Genomic DNA, 14,600 nt, shown 5'->3' with positions numbered 1-14,600 from the left:
CTAATGGCGTTAAGTCGGGCGAACGAGTTGCCCAATGTACTGCTCCTCCACGTCCAATCCATCGTTGTGGGAATTTTAATTTTTTTTCGATTTCTCTGAAACGGAGCAAAAACGAGCATATGTCTATAGGACTTTTTTTCTTAGTTTTTTACTCCTCTACACGCTCCCGAAGTTTTGCGATTTAATTTGGAAACACCCTGTACAGTGAATGTAAAATATTCTACAATAAATCTTCTTTTATAAAAATACAAAAATTTATAATAAAACTGGGATGATCGCGTTGTTATCAGCTACATAAGTCGATTAAAAATTAATATCAGATGTACCTGATTTTTTAAAACGCCCAACGCTAACATCCATAAAACAAAATGTAAGCTATTATATTTTTGTCTATATTACTCATTTCTCATATATTTTATATTATTGTTACTAAATATTGCCTGTATTAATTAATAATATATAATATTGATGAGGTACGATTTAGGCGACCAGTACGCATTCTGCCCTATGTTACTTTCCATTTAATTCCTTTTTGAAATCTTAATGGGCATATATAAAATGTAATACGAATGCATACTATTTTTAGGAGACAATTTTGTTTCCAAACGATTATCGGTTAGACAAATTATTCATTATACGCTCGTATGTAATTGAAAAGAAGGATTTCCAAACATAAGATTCACTAATATTAGTTTAACGTCATCTTGAAGTCACGTAGTATTGAGAGCAGGAGGTATAGGTTCTTAGATAACATTTCGCAATCCATTCTGTGTCTTACGTGTGAAATGATGCAGACGAGTGTTTCTCAGGAGTGTTTCTCAGAGTAGTTATTTAACTTCTCGACGATCAACGGTATCTCTTCCGTGACTTTAACAAATCATATCTGCAATCTCACCGTATTGAAATGCATACCGACGCGATCGTGTTCACACGACGAGAGTCTTAGGTTGCAGTCAGATTTACGCTCACAGTGCTTAAAAATCATTTTATTCTTGTTGTTTGTTAAATGTTGAACGCAGACAAATAATGCTCATAAGCATAAGTTGTCATAAAAAATTACTAAAAGATGACTAAATTGTTATAAAGATATCTTTTAATGAAAAAATATAGTCGGCGAAAAGAGTCGCACTGCTAGTCATCTTATAGCCTTATCCATATGATAATTAAAAGATTACTTCTTTGGATATCTTTTAGTCCTCTTCAAGACTTCTTTTAGTTTTTATATTTTAGTATATAACGTTTAATAACATTAAATTTCTAAATTAATTTTTACACAAAACAAAATGAAATTGCATGACTGACAATATACATCCCATTTCTGAGTCCTGCAACGTTTACCGTGTCCTACGTGCAAGAATCGTTGGCCTGGTTTACACCATACGTTTTTTCCGCGGCCTATACCCTAAATTCGACCTAATTCAGGTCACATTATTTAGGCCGCTCGCTGTAAATACTACTATACCTGACCCGACCTGTTGTAGGTCAGGCCGTACTTTTTGGCGCCCTCACCTAAAATAGGTCGTCTGCTTTCTCAGTGTAAATTCGCGACTGACCCGACCTGAAGTTTCGTAGCCATTTTGCTCGAACAGCTATTCAAACCGACTCGATATAAGCGCCTTTTTCGTGACTTAATGCGCATGCGTTTAGCGATTCTTGGGTCCATATGGAAATAATTTGTATAAAATATGATAGATGGCTCTAATTCGGACCAGCGTGGACTAAATATGACCCAACCATTTTTTAAGTCCCTTTCGGTATAAACGGTTGATGACTAGACCTACTTTGGGTCACGATATAGGTCAGGTCGCTATCAGTCGTATGGTATAAATGTAGCCGTTATCTTTTATCATAATCCCCCCTTTGGGGAACTCGATTTCAAAAAAATATTTTAGCGTTCATTAGAACACGAGTAAAATTTCTCATAATCCTGCACTTTTATTCTATCTTGTTTGATTTTCAAACACGAGAAACTGAACTCCATCATATCCGTCTGGTGGCGATCCAGCGTACTGCTCGCGAATGAGTGACGAAAAATACTAAAATAACGGAAAGATATCTTTTTCATGTTGTCTTTTCGGTAATACAAAAAGATATCTTTTAGTTGACTTTTTGCTTTGTGAAAATGACAACCATAGAAAGATGACGAAAAGATGTCTTTTTTAAGTTATCTTTTCGACAAAATTAAAAGATGTCTTTTAAGGTTTGTTCGCGTTGCGTGCTCCAACACGTTCCAATATGCTTCTACCATAGCTCTTACTTCAACGCGTTTGATAGAGTGAGTAGGAGCTATGATAGGAGCATGTTGGAGCATGTTGGAGCTTGCGAACAAACTTATAGATATCTTTTCGTCTTGCTGAAAAAACAATCTGAAAACGATGTCTCTTCGTCATCTTTTAAACATCTTTTCGCTTTGTTGAAAAGACAACTTATGAAAAACTTTTTTTGTTATTTTTTAGTATTTTGTGCTATCTAAGTTGTCAGCATTAATCAGACCACGAAAAAACAGATTATTAGAAAAAACAGATTATTGAACAAAATTTTTTACGTGCTACATGATGCATGCTTACGATGTAGCCGGTTTTCTGTTGGGAGCTTCGACCGTAACAATTCGCATATATACGTACTTAATCGCATGTAAATTTTAATCGCCCGATAATTCTGCTTGACCGTTACATAAAATACTTTAATAGTCAAGACAAACATTAATTGCACATAATAGTTTCCACGATAATAAAACGATAAAGATGTCTATGTTATATCATACTTAAATGTCAGTCGAACAATTGAAAGATTTACTGTGTATATATTTTGAAAAATGTAGGTTAATCCATTGTTATAGTATGCCCTTCATTTTTTTGTGACAAATGTAGAAAAAAGTTTAGAAAGAAAAATTTGATATTAACTAGCATTGTATGCACATTTTGTACGCATCGCATGTCATAATAATCATTAATATAATAATAATGATGATATGAATATAAATTTAATAACTGTAATGTAACATAAATGTGATATAAGTGTAAGAACAAAATAACTGTAAAAGACATACGCGCGCGTTGTATTTTTTTTTAATAAAAAACTTAGAATATTATATATTATTTCATATTTCAATTTCTAACACAATCCAATAATATCCAAAATGAATAGAAAGAAAGATGATAAGAACAAGCCGAATTAATAAAATTTTAATGTAAATATTAACTTTTTTATAAGCAATATCTCACAAGAGATATATTTAATAATGTGTCGCGAAAGAATAAGGTCGTTTTTAGACACATCTATATATATATATATCAATTAGATCTACATTACCTCGCTATTACGTCAATAATGACCACTCCCTTGACGTCGCGTCGCTTGTCAAGTCGTGGTCGTCGGATGTGCACTGACAATCGAACACCGACCAACTGCCCGCACTGAACTGGCGCGTACTATTAAAAGTTCGATAGCAACGTCGGTGTGATACGATTAGACTATTATCAGCGGGATGACTTTGCATTAATATCGCATTTAAACGTGATTAAACTCCGGACCGAGACGAATCGCAGACGATCAGCTGCAGCGTATCGCGATTGACGAGACGAAGACGACAACGATGCGCTTGCCACAATCGACGAAGCACGAATGCCAGTCGGGATGAGAATTATATTGACCGCGGGATCTATGGAACGTCTGCTATTCCAACGATTTATGCCCGTATTGATAGTTAGACCTTATACTTAAGGCTTTCTTAAATTTATCTTTAGATGCTCAGTAAAATAATTCGTCAATAAAATAATTCGTAGAGTATCTGAAGATAAATTTAAGGAAGCGTTAAATATAAGGCCTAACTATAAATATGGATATTAGTCTATCAAGGTCAATGCGGATTAGCTTCTTCCTGTTTGGTGGGAGAAGTGAAATGCAAAAAAACTAATGTAGAAAAACTTTACAAGATATTAGTAAACATAAGTCTAGGTCTACAATTTTGTTTTAAGAGGCCTTAAGCCCATTTTACAATTGTGTAAGCGTTGTTGTAAATGGTTGTAATTGTAAGAATTGACTAATCACAGTTGAGAGAATATTTTCCTTATATTTGACTGTGATTGATTAATTCTTACAACTACGTTATACGCAATTGTAGAATGGCTTTTAAACCGTAAAGTCGTAAAAAATTGACCAATTTAATCAACGTCGATATAAAAAATAAATAAACTGTTATTGTTCAATTTTTTACAGCTTTATTGCTTACGGCTTTTCTTAAAGCAAAATTGTGAACCTAGACTTAAAAAATAATTTTCAAATAATCATTGAGCATTAGAAGGTACTTTTTCAAGTAATCATTGAGCACTAGAAGATATTTTCTGATAATTAAAATAAATGAGAATGTACAAAGAAACACATGAACTGTGACTCAAATTTTGAGAGTCTTGGCAATAACTGAAATGAAAAATTAGAAAAAAGGATATTAGAATAAACAAGAGAGAAAAAATAGGTCCTTCGATAAGAAAATAATTCGAATAATAATTAAAATAAAGAAAGACAACTTAAATAATTTTTAAATTGTCTATTGGAATAATAGACAAAATATTTTAAAGAAGTTGTATCCTTCTGAATTATTTGAAGAAAAAATATTTCATATTCACCGAAGGAGTATAAATGCGCGATATCGTGGGAAAAATTATGATAATCTAGCTTAAAAAACGTTTGTATGTTAAATTAAAACTGCAGTAAATTACATATACTTAATTTTCGATTAATTTTAAAAATAAATTATTCAGTGATTATGAAATATGCATGCGATATGCATGCGATATGTATGCGCACTGAAAGTCTGGATATTAATATTCGAATTAAAATCGAAAAGTAGAGAAAAGAACAGTAAATGTTGAACAGATACGATCTTACTAATAAAAATTAAATACAATTCGTCATATAATTTGTTTATTCACAAATTAATAAACTCGTTTCTTTCAAGCTATTGCTATAATACTATCAAGTGATATAATATGTCTCTGAAAAATTCTTATACATGATACGAGGATCAGTATGTAACAAATTACATGATTCTTCGGATATCTGCTCCCGGATGTAAACAACATATACTTTTCTTATCAAAATCACATGATATTGCACAATATTGTGTTGGAGTGCAAATAAAATCTTACAATTAGTAATTACTTTCAACTAAAATTAACGACAGTCATCAATAAGACTATCGTATACATTACATGCGCATGATAAAAAAAATATCAGAACAAATATTTGTTTGTAAGAGATGTTTGCGAAGAAAGGTATTCAGATATTCTTATATAATCTGAAGAATTTTTTAATTAAAACTAGAAAGAATTCTTTTATAAAAATTGCGAGAATATTTAGTGTAATACAAAAAAATCTTTGATATAGTTTGTCTCTTCCTTAAATTTTTTTTTTAAATTTGTAATTTTTATAAGGAAAATGTTCTTATGATAATGAATATTATATTATCTACAAATATATAATTATAAACTATAAATTATAATATTTATAAGTTATTATTTAAAAAATTTTCTGTAAATTATAATATTTATAAGTTATTATCTATTATATTAAGTGTGTTATATTATATTAAATGTTAAGTTATTTAAAAGATATAGAACATAATCAATTCCACTTAAACTACTATATATTGTCTATAAATTCTTTAAACATGTAAGAATTAACTTAATTTTCACATTATAAAATATTACTAAATATATTTAAATTAAAGAGTTTCAAAGAGAAAGCTTACAAAGCGTTTCAAAGAGAAAGCTTACAAGTACACTGTAGTATTATAATTCTACCATACAAATAAATATACAAAAATTATCTAAGCTGTGTTTTACTATAAATTATGCACAAGTAAAGCCTTTCAATATGAGATGGCTCCTTTTGCCTACAAATCTATTGCTTGCAGTATCTTTTGCCTACATCACATTTGCCGACAGTTCGTTTGCGCACAAAAATTATTGTCAACAACTCTATTGCCTACATGCACTTTTGCGCACAAAATGAAAATTTTAGAAACAAAGTTACATTTGCCTACATGTATTATATAGTGCTTGTAGGCAATCGAGCTGTAAGCAATAATACTTGTAGGCAATAACATTAAATACATAATAATAAAAAGTACATGTGGGTAATAATATATGTAGGCAAATGTAACTCCGTTTCTAAAATTTTTATTTGTGCGCAAAAGTGCATTTAGGCAATCGAGCTGTAGGCAAACGAGATCCCCCTTTTCAATACTTACGTTCACAAAACGATAATTCTTGATACGTTTAGCAATTTTGATATCGCTTAGCAGTACTCGTGTAAAATTAACTAAATACATTTTTACAAGTATAGAATTATAATTGATATACAAATATATATTCTATATACTTTTTTAAAGAATTAATTCGATATTTTTGCTTTTATTGTAATCATATTCAATGCACATGCCTGGCATGGAGAAAAAAGATCGATCGCTATATATTTATGCCATATTCTTACATATTTTTTCTAAAACTTTCGCTATGCAATATAAAAATGCATACTTTTCAATAAAAATTCTTAATTTATAACGAAGCTATATTATAAATTAAGTTTTCAGATTTTAAAGAATTTTTTTTCGTCATTTTTAATTGGTAGTTTTATTTTTTTTTCCTTTTAATAAGGACACAAAGATACAAAATCTGTAAATAATCCATTATAAAAAATTTTATGACTTGATGAATTAAATATTAATATAGGAATCATTAGGCCTTCTTAGCTAAACTTCTGTATGATTCATTTTTCTTAATTCTTCTTTTTTTATTGGTGAAAAAAAAAAGAAAAGATGAACTGTGCAAAAAGTTTCAGATAAAAAGAACATATATTATACCTACTGGTGTTATCGGAATAGTTGATAATGTTAAAACTGCAGTACAAGTAATACTTTGTCGGCAATGAAGTTTCTTGGCAGAAACACAACAAAGTACAGAGTCTGACATTATTAACAGAGAAGAGAAATATATTATTATTATAAATTAAACCGTATTTAAGAGAAAGCAATTTTAAATTTTATCGGTTATTTTTCGGTGATATATTAAATTCTTTCTTATTTAATATATATCTTGTTATAATTCTCCAAAATATATATTACACAGAAAAACTATTTTAATTTTAATATCCAAATTTTGTGAAATGATCAATAAAAAAACTAAAACTTTTTGAAACAGGATCGTTCTACTTGAGAGAAACCATCACTTTTAAAAAACGTGGCGAATAGAATGCTAATTTACATCTAATTTACAAAATCATCCCCCATGACTTCAAATTATTTATTATAACAGAAAGGATTAATAATAAAAGCGAATGCGAGATTAGAGTCATATAAACAGATAAATTAAAAATCTATATAAAAATTAAAATATCATAATACAACAAATAAGAGATGAGTTAAGATTTTAGGAATTACGTGAATAATACGAAATGCATAATGATAACATTGCAACTCTCTTGCATCAATTCTGCTTCATTCATTCACAGCTGCTGTTTATTCGACGATTGTTTTACATAGATTAACATAATTCCATGTCACTGACACATATAGGTATGACATTGAAGTATGTGGCAATCGATTGATGTTCGAAAAAAAGTATTATAATATATTCTTTATTTCATCAATTCACCGATTCACGTGGATGGGCAATTACTTTCAGTTTATTTACCCGAATTCGTTCTAGTCACGGCCCTGAACCAGCAGGGTCAATCTGTCATTGTATTCATCGAGCGGCTTTCAGTTGCGTCGGCCAGCCGTGTCACATTCTCTGCATACTTTTTTCGAATCGTTACGCCAGACGGGGGATTTTTCGCGCATGCGCAGTAGCGTGTATGACAGTCACGTGACTCTCAGTAGCGTGCGTATTCAACCGAGCGCTTGGTACTTTTTGAATCCATTATTATGAATACTCTAAAAATAAATAATATATAAAATACCTTTAAATTACCTCTAAGTTAAACTAAATATTATAATTTATATGTGGTTGTGATAAGATATATTAAATTATTCCATCTACTTATGTCAACCTGTCACGGGAATATTAGTATTTGTTGCTGCAATAGACAGACTACGAGAAATTACCATAATCCACAACAAATAGTACCTATAATATTATACAAATATAATTATATGCTTCTCTAAAACTTGCAATTATTTTATTTAATTTTATTTAAAGAGCTTAAAAAGATTGCAAAAAAATACGACGAATAATGAGAAAAGATATATATGTTAGAAGCAAAAAAAAAAGATCGAAGTTTTTCGTTGGATCTAATTGTAAGTTCGACTGTCGTAGCAGTCACGTGGTTCTTCAGAGTGACGGGGACGATCGAGTGGTGGGAAAAATCACTTTATCTGGCATCACTGCTTTCGCGGTAGACGTTTCGAGCTGTGCCGAACGGCGTTTCCTCGACGATTGACGTGCACGTAGCGGTTAAATCGGCACGCGTGCAAATCCGCGGAACGCGACGCGAGAATTCCCGACGGCGATGGACTGGCAATAATCATCGGGTCGCGATCAAGCCCGCGATCGAACATCCATCGTTCTCGATTGCGGTGTGATTTCCGACTTTCCTGTGCTTCTACGCTTCTGGCGATCCTCTAAAACCGCCAGTACATTACAACGTAGTATAAAGTAAGAAAAAGAAAACCATATAAAAGTTTCTTTTGAAATCCTGTAGTATATTAATTAAGTTTTGCAGTTATAGTTTTCGTCATCGACATAATCTTTATCGACTTTTACCGTATAAATAATTCGAATACATGCATATCGTATGTATATAAACATGCAAATATATATATTATATATACAATGTATATGTATATATACACACATATCTGTATATTTATATATTTTAAAATTAGAATATGTGATTAAATATAAAAATATTTATATTTTGTACTTATACTTTTTTATGTATCTATACTATTTTATATTTACAAAACTTTTATATTTAGTCATTTCTGATTTCAACATCAAGGTATCATAATATTTCTGGTTATATACATATATTTCAATGACTGTTTTTTTTTGATCGGTTCTTTGCTGGTAAACATTCAAGGCTGCAACATTTTATTCTGACTATCTGAAATTGCCATCTATAGAAGCTTATATATAATATAAAATTTGTATCTATTAGTAATTCTAGAACAATTTTTATAATAACGTTGTTATATTATATTTTATCGCAATGCGTAGTTGTGTACATGTTATAATCAGGCAAAATTGGTGAAAGTACACCACACAGAAACGTACAGCTATAAAACTGTAAAAGAGATTAGCGAAGCTAAGAAATATATCGTGCGAGATTTTCAGGTACATATTATTAGCTAAGAAATATATCATGCGAGATTTTCAGGCACATATTAGGGTGATGTGTTTCTGTGTTTCCTTCTTTTTTAAAAAAGCTTTAATATATATTTGCATGCTCTGGAAACTTTATTTGAAACCTTATTTAAAGGATCTTCTTTAGATATTTGTCCTTTTTTCTAAACACTTTTTAAGGCGCGATATCACTCGTGATACATACTCATGAAACATGCGTATACGTGTACACAGTGAAAGAATAACTAGAAGCAATGTAAACCGGCACGAAAATCGATCGAACCCCATTTTATCAGGCTCTAATGCCGGTTACGTGAGTAATAATATCGTCATTTTTATCGGCGCTCGTTTAGTCTACTTTAAGGTGATAACGCGGTTTGTGCAAAACGAGGCGTAACTTGTTGATGTTACAAGAATTTCTAGAATTTGGTATCTCTCTCTTTCTCTCTCTTATTTCAAATATAAGAAAAGAAATATAATCTTAAGGCTATAATTTAGACAATATTATACGTATATTGTTTGATTTATTTACGTTCAAATCTAATAAATTTTATGATGTAGTTAATGGCTGCGTTCAGTAGAAAAAACAGCTTTACAATTGTTGTAAAATTTTTTAATATGATTGGTCTTGCCCTTAGTTCCTCATTGGATCTAAATGTATAAACCAATCATATTTAATTCAATTTTACAACAGTTGCAAAGCTGTTTTCTCTACTGAATGCAGCCATCTATTTTCAAAATTCTTATATTAGATATATAATAAATCTCTATTTTTAACTTTATCATGTAACAATTTCTCTTTAGTAAATATTTTAATTAATTTTATATTTGACATTTGTTTCTCTCTCTCTCTCTCTCTCTCTCTTGTAAGAATTTCTAATAATTTCTTTAAAAATTGGAGCAATTTTATATATTTAATATATTATATATTTAAACTTTTTTGCTTAATAGCATTTGTAATGATTATAATGTAATTGTATATATTGCTTATTTTTTTACATTTCATAAATAATATAACAATTTACGGTTAAAGTTTTAAAATTTGGTCCTTTAATTGTTACACTTTTAGCGACATGCTGAATTTCAACATATAACAAATTTAGTTTCTTTTGAAAAGTTTTTCCGGTTTCTCTTTAAAAGAACTATATATACAGGGTGGCCCCGAATATTCCGGCCAGACTTTGAGATTTTATAGAAAATTTAATTCTAAACAAAAAAAGTATTCTATAAACATAAATCGAAAAATGCTTCCTTAAAAAGTTAGTGACTAAAAATCTTTGAAATCACGATTATTTTATATTTGATTTCATTTGAAAGATAACTTAATTTTCTACAACTTTTGTTTCAGTACCTTTTTAGAAAAAGTATACATTCCCTGATTTGTAAAAATACATAAAATAATCGTGATTTCAAAGATTTTTTAAATCATTAACTTCTGAAGGAGTCATTTTTTTATCCATGTTTATAGGAAATTTTTTGTTCTGAGAATTAAATTTCCTATAATAAAATCTCAAAGTGTAGCCGAAACGTTTGGGTCGCACTATATACCAATAGTCTATTTTTCTAAAGTCTATTTTTATAAGAAATAATATGCGAAATTTTTTGAAATAAACCAACGTTATAAAATTCCGTCTAAAATGTTTCAAGTGATGTGCTCGTAGCAGGATATTTTTTATGTGCTAATTATTAGATTTGTAATGAACGAATGATAGTTCCTCACTGTCCGAGTGAAGGAAACAGACAACTCTTTATTGCTACCATACGGCGTTTTTACCGTTATACATTACGCAACTTCTTCCTCGGACAGACGTGTGATATGCATGTACTATTGCATTGTCATGCATCGCACGAACGAATATGAAAAAGCGTTTCAAACAAAGCCGAACGACTTCCGCACGAAGAAAAAGAATATTTGAAAAATCGTTATAGAAAATGCATCGGTAAAGTCCGGAAAATTGTATCTTGCCGTTTTTGTTCATATTTTGCGGATACAGTTGTTGCACTTCTGATTGCTACGGATTACCGAATTAACCAACAAAAGTTATCGGTAAGGTCTCTGCCTTTATCTATAATTTATGCGGTTTTTAGCTTCGTTGTTTACTATATTTGACATAATTGATATAATTATATCATTTACTCTCTCAATAATATTCCTAATAATATCCACAATAAGCGGCTTGACGATACTAATTGCGAAAAGAATTAAGATTTTGCAATTGGTGACTAGCACACGAGTTGACAATACGGATGAGTCATACATACTTGTTAATACATACATATCACGTATCGTTGTATCCATAGATAGAAACTAATAATGGAGTCTTCTCCATTGAAGCAACGCAAGAAATAACATGCTTAATTTTTAATAAATTTTTTAATGCAAATCCACAATTTTATATTCGTTAATTCATAATATAAATATATTATTGATTTAAAATCTAGGATAATTAATTTATTTTTTAATTTGCAAATATAGAAGCATCACGCAAAATTATGTAATTTTTATATAGTTTGGCGTCGCCATGTTACCACTAATGTCACTTCTTATGTAGATTACATGCGCGACTTATAGTTAAAGCATTGCGAAAAAACGTGCTTAATTTTTAATGAATTTTTTAATCCAATTTCACAATGTTATATTGCTAATTCAAAATATGCAAGCATGGTAGAGTTGCTTTATTTATTTTCAAGTGTATAAATAAAAACGCATACACAAAATATATTTTTGATGTTTGTATGTCGCAAAGAGCTATCGCTTAATATAAAAAGTAATATAATAACTATTTGATATAATAATTATGTGTGCAACTTATTTCTGAAAAACAATTCAAGAAACAATAGAAACAATGTTTAATTTTTAATAAACTTCTTAATCAAATTAAATAAATTTACATTTACTACTTCAAAACTTAGCAAGAGAGAGATAGTAGTCCTCAATTTATTTTCATTTATACAAATAAAAGTGCACGAAAAATCATGTATGTAAACTATGTGTTTGAAATGATCACATCATACATTGCGGGATCGTTTAACTGTTAGCCGAGAATGTAATTAAAGCACTGTTGAGGCGCAAAGTATATTTGAACCCCGATAGTGAAATGGTTTTAGATTTACGAATATTAGTTCGTGTTACGCGACGTTTCGCAGCAATCGACTTTATTCTACTTTGTGTTCCTTATCCTCACTGCATACATTGTTGATTGTACGGCGCTTATCATCAATATATGCAAAAGAATGTGCACTTCATGCACTTCATATAGTTGCAAAAAACTGCATCAAGTTTCTACGTTTCTGGAGCGATTGAGATGCGATCTGCCATTGTTTCTTCGTGCGCTATTGTACAACAACAAAGATGCACATCTGGTAATTTTCTGCGCATCTGTAAACGGAGCAGACACAGCTAATGACGTGTTATTTTGCAATGAATGCAATATGCAAATTTTTTTACGTAATATTTTATGCACGACGTAGAATGCGCGAATTCAGAAGAATTTGGAAACACGAGAATCTATCTAGATTAGCTACATACAATATTTCATAAAAAGTTATCTATATTTAATATTTATGTTTGAGCATTAATTAATATATATTTGAGTTTCATGTTATTAATCCTTATCTATCATTATTCAAAAATTTATTTTAGTAGTTATCTCAATAATTATTAAAATAATTTTGTGATATACAATTAATCACACATTTTGCTATTTTTATACTGCATATTAATATTTTATATAACATAATATACTTTAAATATAAATTATTTTTTTAATAATATTATACTATTTTCATACTTGAAGCCTTTACACTGCATAGACATACATATACATATGTATATATAAAGATACATGTATAAAGATAAATTACCTTGACACACAAAATTATTCGGACAACACTTTATACATACATATATTTCCGCTTAATATTTCATCTTTCGAAATCCTTCCTAAGAGTTATTCTTAAATATTTTTATCAAAAAAACGGAAGGAATTTTGTGTCTTGGAAAATTTTATGGTCTATTTTAGAACCATAGAAATAAGAGTCGACACTCCTCGATTCGCGTGGCCAAGTAGGTACATACATACGTACACTTATTGTTACACCACCCACTCACATCGCCCTGGTGATGTGAGTTTTGCTCAGTTCCGCTCGTCGATAATCATGGCGCCAGCCGCGCGCCAGTCATCATACATATAATGTATCCGAGCCAGTCCGAGAGGATAATCACTAGCTGAAATATTGTCCCACAGATTACATGATTTCATATGATTTCATCTGATTACAAATAATTTTTTTCACTGCATATGAAATCATTTGCTAAAATATACGATTTTATTTAATATTATACAATTATTTCTCGTAGTTGCATATGTAATTATCGGATTACACATAGATATTTCATATGAATTTTATAATGATTTCGAGGATTCTGTCCCACGATTATATTAAGTGGTTACTCCTTCGGATGTGTCCTCGTGTAGTGGATCGTAGATAATTTTTTGGAACGCAACAGTGGCTACAGCGTTCAGCAATAAAGCAGCTTTGCCATTGTTGTCAAATTCTTTAATATAAAATATTACCTTTAATATATAAAATATATATAACTTTAATATAATGTTTTTATTAATTTTAATATAACTGTTTATACATTACATAACAATTAAGCAATAAGCCATCTGGATAAAAAATTATTTCAAGAAGTAATATTTTCTAAATGTTTCTGTGTTCTTATAGAAATATATATATATATAGAGAAATATTTTATAAAATAAAAATCTCAATCTTTTATACAAGTACTTTAAGCATTTGAGATGATTTATATAAAATTACATTGCGATGTAAAGATTAGTTGTTTCGTAAATAAACAAATCTAAATCTTTGTAACTAATCTTTGAATCTCAATAAAACTTTGCATAAATCCTTTTGAATACTTAAAATATATATATTAAAAAATTGAAACTTTTATCTTTTTAATTTTAATTATAACAATAAAAATAATAACAAACAAAATAAGTAAATAATAAAATCATGTTATTCAAGGAAAATAGATTGTTATAAAAACAACTTTCATATGTATATAGTTTAGAATTTAGTTAAAGTATAAATATTAATATTAAATTATAAAAATAGATGTAATCCTTAAGGGTAAGAACTAATCATTATTAAAATATCTTACAACACAATAAGCAAAGCTGCTTTTTCTGCTGAACGCAGCCAATTTTTCGGGATGAGATTACAATAGCGGGGGTGCAAGGAGAA

General features: G+C 29.7%; 2 protein-coding genes across 3 annotated transcripts in view; one reads left to right on the top strand and one right to left on the bottom strand.

Moving 5' to 3' along the window:
* The window catches only part of LOC108720820 (androgen-induced gene 1 protein), a 25,517-nt gene extending 21,907 nt beyond the window's left edge, over nucleotides 1-3,610 (bottom strand). The window contains exon 1 of the mRNA XM_018445033.1: nucleotides 3,313-3,610. The gene's annotated coding sequence lies outside the window, so the exon portion shown is untranslated. The remainder of the gene's footprint in view (nucleotides 1-3,312) is intronic.
* A 4,751-nt stretch (nucleotides 3,611-8,361) lies between these two features.
* The window catches only part of LOC108720870 (clavesin-2), a 14,275-nt gene continuing 8,036 nt past the window's right edge, over nucleotides 8,362-14,600 (top strand). Inside the window, exon 1 of one of the 2 annotated variants that reach the window (XM_018445133.1) lies at nucleotides 8,362-8,654. The gene's annotated coding sequence lies outside the window, so the exon portion shown is untranslated. Of the gene's footprint in view, nucleotides 8,655-9,524; nucleotides 9,658-14,600 lie in introns of those variants that run through there. The other variant, XM_018445135.1, reaches the window with a different exon arrangement.

Source organism: Mycetomoellerius zeteki, unplaced genomic scaffold, assembly GCF_001594055.1.
Source record: "Mycetomoellerius zeteki isolate Tzet28-1 unplaced genomic scaffold, Tzet1.0 scaffold155, whole genome shotgun sequence".
In the NCBI taxonomy this organism is placed as follows: Eukaryota; Metazoa; Arthropoda; class Insecta; order Hymenoptera; family Formicidae; genus Mycetomoellerius; species Mycetomoellerius zeteki.
Note: the sequence above shows the minus strand (reverse complement) of the source record. Positions and strands in the feature narration are given on the sequence as shown.